This window comes from Caloenas nicobarica, chromosome 6 (genome assembly GCF_036013445.1).
Source record: "Caloenas nicobarica isolate bCalNic1 chromosome 6, bCalNic1.hap1, whole genome shotgun sequence".
Classification (NCBI taxonomy): domain Eukaryota; kingdom Metazoa; phylum Chordata; class Aves; order Columbiformes; family Columbidae; genus Caloenas; species Caloenas nicobarica.
In genome coordinates, this window is record NC_088250.1 from 42,243,205 (window position 1) to 42,255,856 (window position 12,652).

Sequence of the window (12,652 nt, forward strand, 5' to 3'; positions counted from 1 at the left end):
CTTAAATTCATGGTGTTGCTTTAAAATTAGAACTCGTGAATTATGAATAAATGCAGATTTCCATGTTTTAGATTTCCAAAATACAGAGTGGTCCTAAAAGAGAAAAAACTCCATAGCCTACAGTAGAGTCGTTCACAGTCTCATTTTAGCCCACCGTAGAATTTCCCCTCTGATCGGTGATCTAAACATTACTAAAATTGAACTTTTGTATTTTTTTTGAAGCAGCATCACTTTGCAGCATGGTAAGAATGAACCAATGAAAGGGAAGCGTGCAAGGTGAGTGTCTGGCGTGGGCTGCGTGGGGAGGGCAGCGGTCGTGCGGTTGGCGCGGGGTGACCGGCTGGGCTGAGGTGCCAGTGCCGTGGGAGCTGGGCTGGGGTGCCGGTGCTGGGCTGGGGTGCCGGTGCGGCGGGTGCTGGGCTGAGGTGCCAGTGCCGCGGGTGCTGGGCTGGGGTGCCGGTGCTGGGCTGGGGTGCCGGTGCGGCGGGTGCTGGGCTGAGGTGCCAGTGCCGCGGGTGCTGGGCTGGGGTGCCGGTGCTGGGCTGGGGTGCCGGTGCGGTGGGTGCTGGGCTGGGGTGCCGGTGCGGCGGGTGCTGGGCTGGGGTGCCGGTGCGGCGGGTGCTGGGCTGGGGTGCCGGTGCTGGGCTGGGGTGCCAGTGCTGCGGGTGCTGGGCTGGGGTGCCGGTGCTGGGCTGGGGTGCTGGTGCCGCGGGTGCTGGGCTGGGGTGCCGGTGCTGGGCTGGGGTGCCGGTGCGGCGGGTGCTGGGCTGGGGTGCCAGTGCTGCGGGTGCTGGGCTGGGGTGCCGGTGCTGGGCTGGGGTGCCGGTGCGGCGGGTGCTGGACTGGGGTGCTGGTGCTGCAGGTGCTGGGCTGGGGTGCGGGTGCTGGGCTGGGGTGCCGGTGCTGGGCTGGGGTGCCGGTGCCGCGGGTGCTGTGCCGGCCCGTGCCGGCAGGCAGCCGCTCCAGTGCTGAGCCACCTTCGCTTCCTGCTGTGTTACCTTGCACCCTACCTGCGTGCTCCCCACATCTAGCTCTGGCAAATCCACGATCAAAATATTCAAGAATTAGCATGTTTGTAACAAAGTCTGAAGACTCTGTAAAGACTCCACTTGGCTTAGTCCCTGCTGCTGCTGCGGTCGGTCCTGCTGTTCAGACAGCAAAGCCGGCGCCGCTGGGAGCCCTGGCTGCTGGCTGAGCCCCTGCCCTCCCCAGCAGTGCCATGGGCTGAGCCCTGGCTGCTGTGAGTGCTGAGCTCCTGCCCTCCCCAGCAGTGCCATGGGCTGAGCCCTGGCTGGCGTGAGCGCTGGGCCCCTGCCCTCCCCAGCAGTGCCATGGGCTGAGCCCTGGCTGCTGGCTGAGCCCCTGCCCTCCCCAGCAGTGCCATGGGCTGAGCCCTGGCTGGCGTGAGCGCTGGGCTCCTGCCCTCCCCAGCAGTGTGACCCGTGTGCCCCCGTGGCTGAGCCCTGGCTGGTGCGTGCTGGCCACGGCGCAGCACCCCGTGGCGCAGCACCCCGTGGCGCAGCACCGCGTGGCACAGCACCGCGTGGCACAGCACCGCGTGGCGCAGCACCGCGTGGTGCAGCACCCCGTGGCACAGCACCCCGTGCACGCTCAGGAGCGCACAGGGCTGAGGGGCTGCTGCTGCTTTGCTGTGTATTTCCGATGTGCCTGTAAAGTGTTTGCTGGACTGCATTCCAGTTCCGTATATGGTGGGGGTTGCATTTTTTAGGTGTTGGGTTTGGGGTTTTTTGGTTTGTTGGTGGGGGGTTTTTGTTTGGTTTGTTGTTTTTTGTTTGGCTTTATTTTTTTCTTAAGACTCAATCTCAGTCTTGGTTAAATTTAGATCCAGCAGGAGAGAAGCTGGAACTTGTTAGCAACACAGGAAACGCCCTGCAAGCGAGTTTTTGATGTGTGTGTTTGTGTGTAAATGTGAACTCGGCAGCTACGCGGCTGGAATTAGGCTGTGGGGAGCTCTATTCGGTTGGGAATAGCTTTGCATCTTTAAATGTCGTATTAGGTTCTGGTGGAACTTTGCTGCTATGCACTTAATGTAATTAAGTATTAATTATTAAACATACATGACTTGTCAAAAGCCAGTAGTTTTAAGTCAAATTCAAAGCTATTGTACTTAAAATAGCTGAGGTGTTTATTTGCTGAAAAAGCCAGAGTCCACATTAGACTGCTTTGTTTTACCTGAAAAAATATTAGAATTTGAGTAGTCTAAAGACTGTGCTTTTCTTATTTCAGTCATTTGCAGTGAAACTAATCCATTTCTTTCTTAACAGATGTCCTTTCCTTAGAATCTCTATTTCTGACCATACTTTAACAAGTTAGGGTTTGAACAATATACAAGTAAGAACAAACAGAAGCAAAATATAACCTTTGCTTTTTGAAACTTAAATGAGATGAAAGTCTCTAGAGAGTTTAATGTGTGGGGTTGGGTTTGGTTCGGGCTTGGTGTTTTGCCTTTTTTGTTGTGGTGGGTTTGTTGTTGTTGTTTTGATTTGTTTTTGAACAAAAATGAGAAAACTCAAAATATTGTTAATGCGAATTTTGGGGGGAGGCTGCTTTTGTGGTTTACACTAGAAATGCCTTTGAGTCGAGTTGATTATTTAGTTAATATGGTTCCAGGCCTGTTTCACACAGGGCTGAATTCCCACTGAGGTCACAAAGGGATCTTTTTGTGACAGTAAAGGACGGAGTTCCTGGATTTTTCTGCAATATTTGCCACAAACTGAAAGTTTGAAGAAAAGAGGGAGGAATAATAGTGCCACAAAGTGTAGACGTGGTTTTACTATGACAAAGTGAAATTTTCAGCACTGCCCAGCCACTGATACAGAATCTCTGTGTGCATGCAAGAACTACTTCGAAAAGTTCAAAAGACAACGATGAAAAGATATCAGGGCAAACTTTGCTTTATCCTCAGATAAATTATACTTGGCAAAGGCGAATGGAGTATAGGAACACTATGCCTTCCAGTATGGTGTACCAAACTAAGGTACAGTTTGGGAATTCACTGGTGTATATAAAACTCTGGGAATACAGAGCTGGTGTGGGCAGGGTTTTGTTATTCTCTGTCTAAGCGATTATTTGTGCTGCTGTGGTACGTTACCAGGTGTATTTTCTGTAAGTTTGCAGCAAGTCAATCGGTGAGTGACAGGAGCACTCTGTAAGGAGTTATACTCAGAGGAACTGGGCATATTTTGAAAGTCTGGGGGCAAATGATCTAATTAATGGTGGTGGTTTTTTGCTGGCCAAAAATTCTAAACCTTGTCTTTAAAAGACAGTATGGAAAGGAGGGCAAAAGTGACATTCAGTTACTCTGCTGGAGCTCAGAGCTTTGTAGGAGTCTGCACCAGAGGGAGATACTGGAAGGTTTGTTAGAAAGGACTCGGTTATTTTTGTCCCCCCTGCCCAGCAGGAGATGCTTGTGTGTGCCGCCAGAGCTGCGTCCTGCGCCACGCTGGGAAGCGGGCTCCTGGAGGGACCTCGTTTCATGAGGAACGTGCTCCGAGAGGCCGGCGAGCTGCTGTCTGAGAAATCCAGCGCTGTGCCTCAGTCTGGTGGAAACAAGGTTGTTTTCTGCCTGTGTTCATCATGTCTGCTAATAGGAAAAACAGATGCTTTTCTCCTTAGAGAGTCTTGCGTGAGCCTCCTTTCTTTCTTAGCTTTCTCCAGGAGAAAAATGGAATTTTGTTTCTTTGCAGTTTTTCTTCTGCTTGATGGATTTTGAGCGAAGTGGATTCTTTTTGGAGTAATATCTGTTCTCTTCACGAGTCAGCGAACTTGGCTCATTTAATTTGCATGGGACCTGCAAGCATCCCATTAACAGGTTAAGATGCAGTATATACTGTCTTGGCAAACTTGTGAAGATTTACACAGAATTAAGATTTTCATGATTTTTTTTTTTTTTTAAGGATACAAGTTTGTGTTCCACTACTAGTTAAATTCTGGTTGTGAAGGTTTAAATTTTGGGTTTGTTGCACATTTGCCTATGGATGAAATGTTTTCTGGCATCTGAATGATAGGCTTTAGTGGCGCTTGGCTGTTTAATTACTGAAAGGAATAGGACAACTGTAAAATTGTAATAAATATGGGCTTGCCAGATATTTCATATTTTTGGTAAGAGCATGTAAGGTCTTGTCTACACCAGGGAGTTACTGCAGAATGAGGCAGGGTGTGAATGTGAAGCACTTCTCCCCTTGTATAGACAAGCCTTTAGTTTTTCTTCAAGAGCAAACTCTGGAACGTTCGTGTCCCTGGTCTGAGCTCTGTCGGGGACTGACGCTCACAAGGAATCATACCTGCGGTGTGTATCTAGTTCATGTGAATAATCTCTTTGATTTTGCTGGGCTGCTTGTGTACAGAGAGCACACACTGCTGGGCTGTGGCAGGGTGGGAGCACTTGCTCGTGAGCCTGTTCTGGTAGGTGCTGCCTGTCATAAATGTTCAAACAGCTCATTTTAACACTGCCAGAAGGTGTCTTGGTGCTACCGCATTGTACATTAAAACGAAAAGTGCTTTAAAGGAAAAGCAATTGGAAGAATATGGATGTTAAGAGTGTTTACTTGTAGTTTACACTATAGAAGAATGCCCAAGTCTTATCCAACAAATAGCATAATCAAGTCATTAAAAATGGAAAGTTTACATTTCACGAGAGACGGCAGAAGGTGGCACACCAGGGAGTGAGATGGGGCGTAGGGAGGGTGGTGTTTCTGCCTGGCCACATTCCTCTGGGTGAGGTTTCAGGAGACAGCTGGGCCAACCTCACGGTTTGTGGTCACCCAAGGGAGCGCTTTCCATCCCGCGGGGAGCCACTGCTTGTTCTGCGTCACCCTGCGCAGCTCCGCCTGTGTCACCCTGCGCAGCTCCGGCTGTGTCACCCTGCGCAGCTCCGGCTGTGTCACCCGTGCAACTCCAGCTGTGTCACCCTGCGCAGCTCCGCCTGTGTCACCCGTGCAGCTCCCGCTGTGTCACCCGTGCAGCTCCGGCTGTGTCACCCTGCGCAGCTCCGGCTGTGTCACCCTGCGCAGCTCCGGCTGTGTCACCCGTGCAGCTCCGGCTGTGTCACCCGTGCTGGCCGGCACTGCAGCTCCGGCTGTGTCACCCGTGCAGCTCCGGCTGTGTCACCCGTGCTGGCCGGCACTGCAGCTCCGCCTGTGTCACCCGTGCAGCTCCGCCTGTGTCACCCGTGCAGCTCCGGCTGTGTCACCCGTGCTGGCCGGCACTGCAGCTCCGCCTGTGTCACCCGTGCAGCTCCGGCTGTGTCACCCGTGCTGGCCGGCACTGCAGCTCCGGCTGTGTCACCCGTGCAGCTCCGCCTGTGTCACCCGTGCAGCTCCCGCTGTGTCACCCGTGCAGCTCCGCCTGTGTCACCCGTGCAACTCCAGCTGTGTCACCCTGCGCAGCTCCGCCTGTGTCACCCGTGCAGCTCCCGCTGTGTCACCCGTGCAGCTCCGCCTGTGTCACCCTGCGCAGCTCCGCCTGTGTCACCCTGCGCAGCTCCGGCTGTGTCACCCGTGCAGCTCCACCTGTGTCACCCGTGCTGGCCGGCACTGCAGCTCCGGCTGTGTCACCCGTGCTGGCTGACACTGCAGCTCCGGCTGTGTCACCCTGTGCAGCTCCGGCTGTGTCACCCGTGCTGGCTGACACTGCAGCTCCGGCTGTGTCACCCTGTGCAGCTCCGGCTGTGTCACCCGTGCTGGCTGACACTGCAGCTCCGGCTGTGTCACCCGTGCAGCTCCGGCTGTGTCACCCGTGCTGGCTGACACTGCAGCTCCGGCTGTGTCACCCGTGCTGGCCGGCACTGCAGCTCCGGCTGTGTCACCCTGTGCAGCTCCGGCTGTGTCACCCGTGCTGGCCGGCACTGCAGCTCTGGCTGTGTCACCCTGTGCAGCTCCGGCTGTGTCACCCGTGCTGGCTGACACTGCAGCTCCGGCTGTGTCACCCGTGCAGCTCCGGCTGTGTCACCCGTGCTGGCTGACACTGCAGCTCCGGCTGTGTCACCCGTGCTGGCCGGCACTGCAGCTCTGGCTGTGTCACCCTGTGCAGCTCCGGCTGTGTCACCCGTGCAGCTCCGGCTGTGTCACCCGTGCTGGCCGGCACTGCAGCTCCGGCTGTGTCACCCGTGCAGCTCCGGCTGTGTCACCCGTTCTGGCCGGCACTGCAGCTCCGTACACACGTGGTGTGTCTGAGCTCCTCCTTATTTGCACGTTTCAGGGTCACTTAGGAGTTGCATCTTGCTCCTCTCTTTCTTTTTTTTTGGGAGGGGGGCGGAGGGATGTGTTTATCAACAGATCCGTGTAGGCAGTTGCATTCTCTGAAGGAGATAACTGTCTGCATTGCATTTTTAATACAGGTTTCCAGCATTTTCTGGTGTGACGTGCCCTACTGGGGCAGGGCCTGGACCAGCCAGCCTCCAGAGGTGCCTCCCAGCCACAGCCGTCCTGTTGTTCTGCCCTGACCAAGGAAGTCTTAACGAGTGTGGTTACTTTTATTTTTAGGCCCGTGAAGCAGGAAGTATCTAACGTGTGCTTTGTACAGAGTTTGGATGGAGCTCTGCATTTGATTTCTCGCAAAAGTGAGGGACCGTGATTCGCAGCCATTTCAAGATGAGGTGTTTTATGATGAGGGATTATAGAAAACATACTGTGCTAGAATTTGTAGGGATAGCTGACATGGGAGGGGAGAGGGGGGGAAATAGACCAGAACGTGTTTTTCAATGAATGAAAGAAATGCTGGAAGAAGCCTTCCCTTCTAGATACTAAGCATATATTTTCATAGTATGTCCTACAGTATTCTCCCGGAGTTATGTGCAGCTGCCAATCAAATACTGCCATGTTTCACTAGTGCCGGCTTTGGCTTGGTATCAAGTGATTGCATTTAGCATTTGGGGCAAATCTGTTTTCTGAAAGGATCATCAGTTGGTCTGTTAAAGTCTTTGGAATTCAGAGGGGTTTTCTCGCGGACGAGGTGGTACCACTGTCAGACCAGATACAGCAGATGCAGGAGGTGGCATGTTGGGTGTACAGAAACATCCCCTCTTTAAAACGGTGACTGCAGACAGTCATGCTCTGTGTTCATCGACAGTCTGAGGTACAATCATGTCATTTTGAGGGTACAGCAAAGTTTCTTAAAATCTGGAGCTGCCTGGTGATTTTTTCCTTTGTTCTTGTTTTGGTTTGCTGGTTTGTCATGTGTAGCTTTGTAGACAAAAGAAACAAATATGGACTTCAAAGTGTTTGTTGGACCACGTGCTATCCCACCATGTCCAGCAGAGAGCTGCGGTGTTGATCACTCTGAAGTCACTTGGTTTTGATATTGCCCAGAGTTGTGTTTTGAGAGCTGCCTTCGCTTCCCAGCGTGCTCCACTGAGGCTCTCAAGACATTACTCGTTTTGGTCAGGTCTAGTTTTGGAAAAGATAGTTTGTAATTCCTTTATTTATTCCTTTATTTATTTTTAAATATTGAGGCTGTTAAGAGCTTGGTGGTTGTTCTTTGGATTGAAAAAGAACAAAAGTGGCTGCTTTGCAAGATCTGAGTTGCAAATACACATCTTAAATGTGAAAACAAGACTCTACGCAGGCATATGACTGGATAAGTTTATGTAGGATTTTTTTACATATAGGATTTCTCATCTGCAATATTTGGCAAGTTGAAAGTGCTAAGCAAGTTGAAAGTGAAACTTAGTAACTTTATCCCCTTTGCTCTTGGTTTAGCCTGATGTTTCCTTCTAATGAAGTCTTTTATGATATTAAATCCCTCTACATGGGATAACTTCCTTCCCTTGAAATTTTAAGGTGGTTGAAATGCATAGTAATTTATTTGTTTCTCTGTGTGAACTGTAGCTGAAAAGCCACAATAAACAAGCAGATGGTGGTTCGCCTGTCTCAGCTGCAGTAGTTCATTTGCTAAGCTTGTGGATTTTAGTGATGTTTATTGGGTCCAGGAGGGCGAAATCACTAGTGCTCAGCCTCACTGGGCAGACCTTGGAATCCTCAGTAGTGGCGTGTGAGGGAAATGTAGCGCTTGGCTCCTCACCCGTCGTGGGACTGGGGAGCATGGCCGTCCTGAGAGGGGACTCTGACCAGAAATGGGGTGACTGAAACACAACTGGGTTTTGGTTAAGACAATTCTGTCCGGGGTTATGGTAGCAGACAAATCTTGTGTGTGCTATCTGATGAGGAGGCGCTGACGATCTTAAAAGAATGTCCTATAATAAAAACTGGTAATAATTCAACTGTCATGATGTCATTTTGCTGCCTGCCAGATGAAATTTGGTCTTTTTCTCCTACGGAGGAGAGTATAAAAATGGCCTGTGCAGCTGGAGGAGACAACCATGAGTTCCAAAGCGTGATGAATCCAGCCTGCCGGGTAGCGTTCCTGCTCAGCCGGCAGGGCCGCGTTGCCATGCGTGGGACGAGCTGTCGTTGGGCTCGGGATTGTCGTGCGCTGAAGGTACCGCCTCGCTGCTGCAGCACAAACTCCGCTTTTCCCTTTGCTGCAGCACAAAGCAGAGGAGATCCCTGGTCAGAGATAGCTGTTGTGGCCATTTGAAAATCCTGCCCAAAATGTTTACAGATCTGGTGTGTGGCCCATCGGTTTGGTATGTGAAGTTTTTAGTCTGTCCTGTAGTAATATATTTTTGTAAAGTAGGTATTATTTCTGGCTATTGCTTGTCTTTAACACTAAAAATATTTGTTACGTCTAGATGGACTTCTTCCGCTTCTTTCCCCACTTAACTTTCCAGACCGTGGTGATTCCTCAACAGTACACGTAGTCCAACAGGAGCAGACGCAGCTTGCTTGAATACAGAGTGCAAACACGGATACAGGCTGCCTGTAGAGCCTTTTTTTAGGAACGGGGGAACCCACAACTCTTGTAAAGGACGTATTGGAAACCGCGTGGTGCCTGAATAGTGCAGAGATCCAGTCTGTGAAGTGTCGTGGTCAGCTAGTGCTATCCTAGCCCAACCCTGCAACTATTCAGTAAAGTAAGAGTTGATTACTATGAGTTGGGGTGAGATTTGGGTTAGCAGGATTTTCATCTTCATTTTCTGTACACTGGTAAAGCTGAAATGGCAGATGCTGACCTAGTTTTCATCTAGTTTTAGGGTCTGGATTTTCTGCTGACAGTGTGTGCAGGGTGTTGCTTCTGCCAGCTGGGAAGCGCCGAGTTTCCTTGCCCAGTGTTTTGACCCTTTCATAATCCATTTTAAAGTAGAGGCTTTGTCACTTTTTCTATGTTTAACGTGGGAGGATGGAGAGAGATGGGATGAAAATGGCCATTACGACAAAGGCAAGAAAAAATACATCTGCGGTTGTATTTAATTTTCCTTTGGTCGCTCCTGCCCCAATGCAAACCATGTCTGAGAGCCAGGGATTCCCAGGGGTTGCTGGCTGGGATGCTCCTCATGGTGTTTCCTCAGGACTTTTTTTTAAACCGTGCGACCTTATTTCATTCTAGAACGCCTCTCTAAACAGGACCTTCCACTTAGAGGATGGCCAGCTTTTCTTTAAACCTTTTATTGAGGTGCAGATTGTTGCTGCAGACAATAGCAAGTCTTCCTCTCAGCCACCCTTTGTGTTTCTGCTCTCACCACACCCGCCCACCTCCTGCCCAGGAGCAAAACCTGATTTTGTGGCATAATCCCTGTACACTGATCCCTGTCTTGCAGAGCTGGAGGAAAGATAATTCATTCAACTGGGAAATAAGAGGCAGTGGGGTGATCGAGGCTTTACTGCTGTGATACCTACACCCAGAGGGTCAGGTATACTGTGATACCAGTAAGTCAGGGTTTACTTCTGTGATACCTCAAGATAAAAACCGAGGGGGAGAAGCAGCCCTGGTGAGAGTGGAGTTAGGCTTGGGTGAGATGAGACTAGGAAAGCACAGGGCAGCTTTCGATCCTTTGAGGAATTTGGAGGTACCTTGTAAATGACAAGAGCTGGAGGGGTGACGTTCAGAAGGAAGCCTAAATAGAAAGGATATATTGGATACATTCAGTAGGGATGAAAAGCAGGGTGTTTTTTCTAGGTTGTTTTCGGTTGGTTGGTTTTTTGAGGGGTTGTTTGTTTTCATTTTGGGTTTTTTGTTCTGTTTTTGTAAGTCATAAGTGAAGAAAGAAAGGGCAAATTCTCTAGAAAATGGTAGAAGGCTATGGTCTTGGCATTTTCTCTGGAGGGACTTGGCAGAATAGGAAGAGAAAGTGAAAAATAAACTTGTCTGCACCTCCTCTGCGGTCAGATGTTTTTCTTACAAGAAGCAGGTGTGAATCTTCTAAGGTTTTGTGGCTCCTCTGTTGACAGCTGCTGCTCTTCTTGCTCAGTGCAGGCAGGCAGATGACTCAGCTGATGGTTCGTCGTCTGCATCACTGCCGAACGGCTCCGGTCGGTTCAGGCGGGTGTGCTGACCTTTGCCGTTGCTGCCGCGCCTGGCGAGCGCTCCGCGCAGCGCGGGATGGGCTTGTGCAGCGCTGCGGGGTGGCGGGGAGCCGCCGGCAGCGGTGACCCTGCGACCGACGGGCCCTCGTGCCTGCAGCGTCTGGCGCCCGAGCGAGAGTTGTCGGACAGCGGCGAGATGAAGAGACCAGCGCTTGCCCCGTGTTAGCAGTCCTTGGGGACACGGGCCGAAACGATGCGCAGCAGAGCAGAGCAAGGTGGTTGCAGGATGGACCTGGGGCATGTGGGGAGTCAGGGCTGGAACCAGGCTGGTGGGAAGAAGCTGCTGCAGGAGCACATCCTAGTAACTAACATGATAATGAGACGTTTCTCAGGCTTCCTCACCTTTCACCTCTTTCATTCTATTTTAATAGTGCTCCAGGGCGTAATTCCACAGCGTGGAAGCGAGCAGTGGATTGGAGACCTCGGTGTTGGTTTGCAGTCTCCTGGGGAACCGCTGCGTGGCTTTCGGGGTGCCAGATAAGGGGGTAGGGAGTGTCTCATAGGTGAGATGAGTAATAATTAGCTTGTTGAGTGAGCAACAGATGAAACCAATGCAGTACAGCTTGTCAGTTTTGTATCTGTATTGATCTTCCTGCATAAGAAATACCTATAAAGGGTAAAGGCCGCAATTGTTTAGGGTGTTGTAGAAAAATATTTCAATAATAGCTGTTTAACTTCAGTGAATTTGTTTAGGTTTGGTTAAATACAACCTGTTGGGAACATATATGCCGTTTACTTTTTTGTTGTATGAAGTCAGAGGCAGACCTGTTCAGTGTATCTGTTTTACCATTTTTGTTCATGTGTTTGAATAACAATAACATAAAGATATCTCATAAGAAGTTGAACCTTAAAAAAAAAAAAAGAAAACCGTCATTCTCTTGGTTTCAAATGTTTTTGTTTATTCTTGAATTAGAAGTCTCTTAGATTTAGGAATATTCCCTCTGTTTATTATAAAATGTTAGATATAGATGACTGAATGTAGTCATCTTAAAGGATTTTTACTTACTGTCTTGCCCTGATTTCTGTTACATCAGTAGCACCTTGCTGCTTGAAGTATTTTTGTTATTTTCCTCTTGTTTGAAAAAATACAGTTAAGCTAAAGGAACTCAAATTTGTCAGAAAAGGGAAATGTTGAAACTTTTCTATGTGTGAGCAATGAAATTCTTTAATGCGTTTAAAGGCAATGAAAGCTGTCGTGACTAAATGAAGTTTTCTGCAAACCTTAGGACTGAATATTGGGATATTAACAAAATACACTTTTCAAAATGCTACAGAAGTTGGGGTTGGGAACAAACGCCGTGAGCCGTCTCGTTACTGGTGTCCGTGTCCGTCGGTCGTGGCTGCGCACGGAAAGTGTTCTCGTGCCAGGCGGGTGCTGAGTTCTAAGGCAGAGTCACAGGCAGAGGGAAAATATGGGGAGATTTTTGATTTTGTCTTTTTGCTTTTTGGAGGGGATTCCCTACGTGGTGGAGTATTTAGTTTGTAAAAGATTAGGAGTGAAGTAAACTGGTGTGTACGGCTGCGGTCCCAACTCTTTACATAACCTCGCATTTTTGTTTCATGAACCCGACCTCGTTGTGGCGTCGCTCATTTATAAAGAAGCTGACCGTACACATTCTTAAAGCAAGGGACTTTCCGCCCCTTGCGTCCGTGCCGTGCGGCGCTGTGTGAAATGTGCCGCGCAGCCGGGGGGCAGCGCCGGGGGAAGGGGCTCTGCTGTGAGCCGGGCTGGCGACCCTGAGCTCCGCGGGCGTCAGCAAAGGCTTACTGAGGGACTTTATTAATATTAGCCCTTGGACAACAAGTCCACATCTGGAATCTGTTTTAAAAATGGAAGCAGTAGTTAAATTTTTTAGAAGACCTTAAAATCTTAAAAAAAAAAAACAAAACAACAACAAAAAACTCAGAAAACAACAGCAAAAAAACCCCACCAAAAGCAAAAACCACTGCAAAAAACCCTCACCGACCAGAAACAGGTGGTTTCAGGGCAGAATTTAAAAATTGGGACCAGGAAAATCTAAAACTGAATTGTTTATCAAAGCAAAACGATTTCAATGTCTGGAAGTGCTTCTAAAATCTTAGTCAATGAATCATTATATTTAAGCTTGGTTGTGGGGAAAGAGGAAATGCAATGTGCTTAGGAAAGACAAGACAGCAGCATTACTGGAAAATATCCTGTTAATCTAAATGTTCTCAAAACAAAGCAAGGT

The 12,652-nt window shown here is 49.6% G+C and overlaps 1 protein-coding gene across 10 annotated transcripts in view; it reads left to right on the top strand.

Annotated features, from left to right (window-relative positions):
- Positions 1 to 12,652, top strand: part of TANC1 (tetratricopeptide repeat, ankyrin repeat and coiled-coil containing 1) — an 86,959-nt gene that overhangs the window by 16,432 nt on the left and 57,875 nt on the right. For 7 of the 10 annotated variants that reach the window (XM_065637485.1, XM_065637481.1, XM_065637489.1 and 4 more), the window contains exon 2: positions 226 to 276. The exons of 2 other annotated variants lie outside the window; for them this stretch is intronic. The gene's annotated coding sequence lies outside the window, so the exon portion shown is untranslated. Of the gene's footprint in view, positions 1 to 222; positions 277 to 12,652 lie in introns of all 10 variants that reach the window. One more of the 10 variants, XM_065637482.1, reaches the window with a different exon arrangement.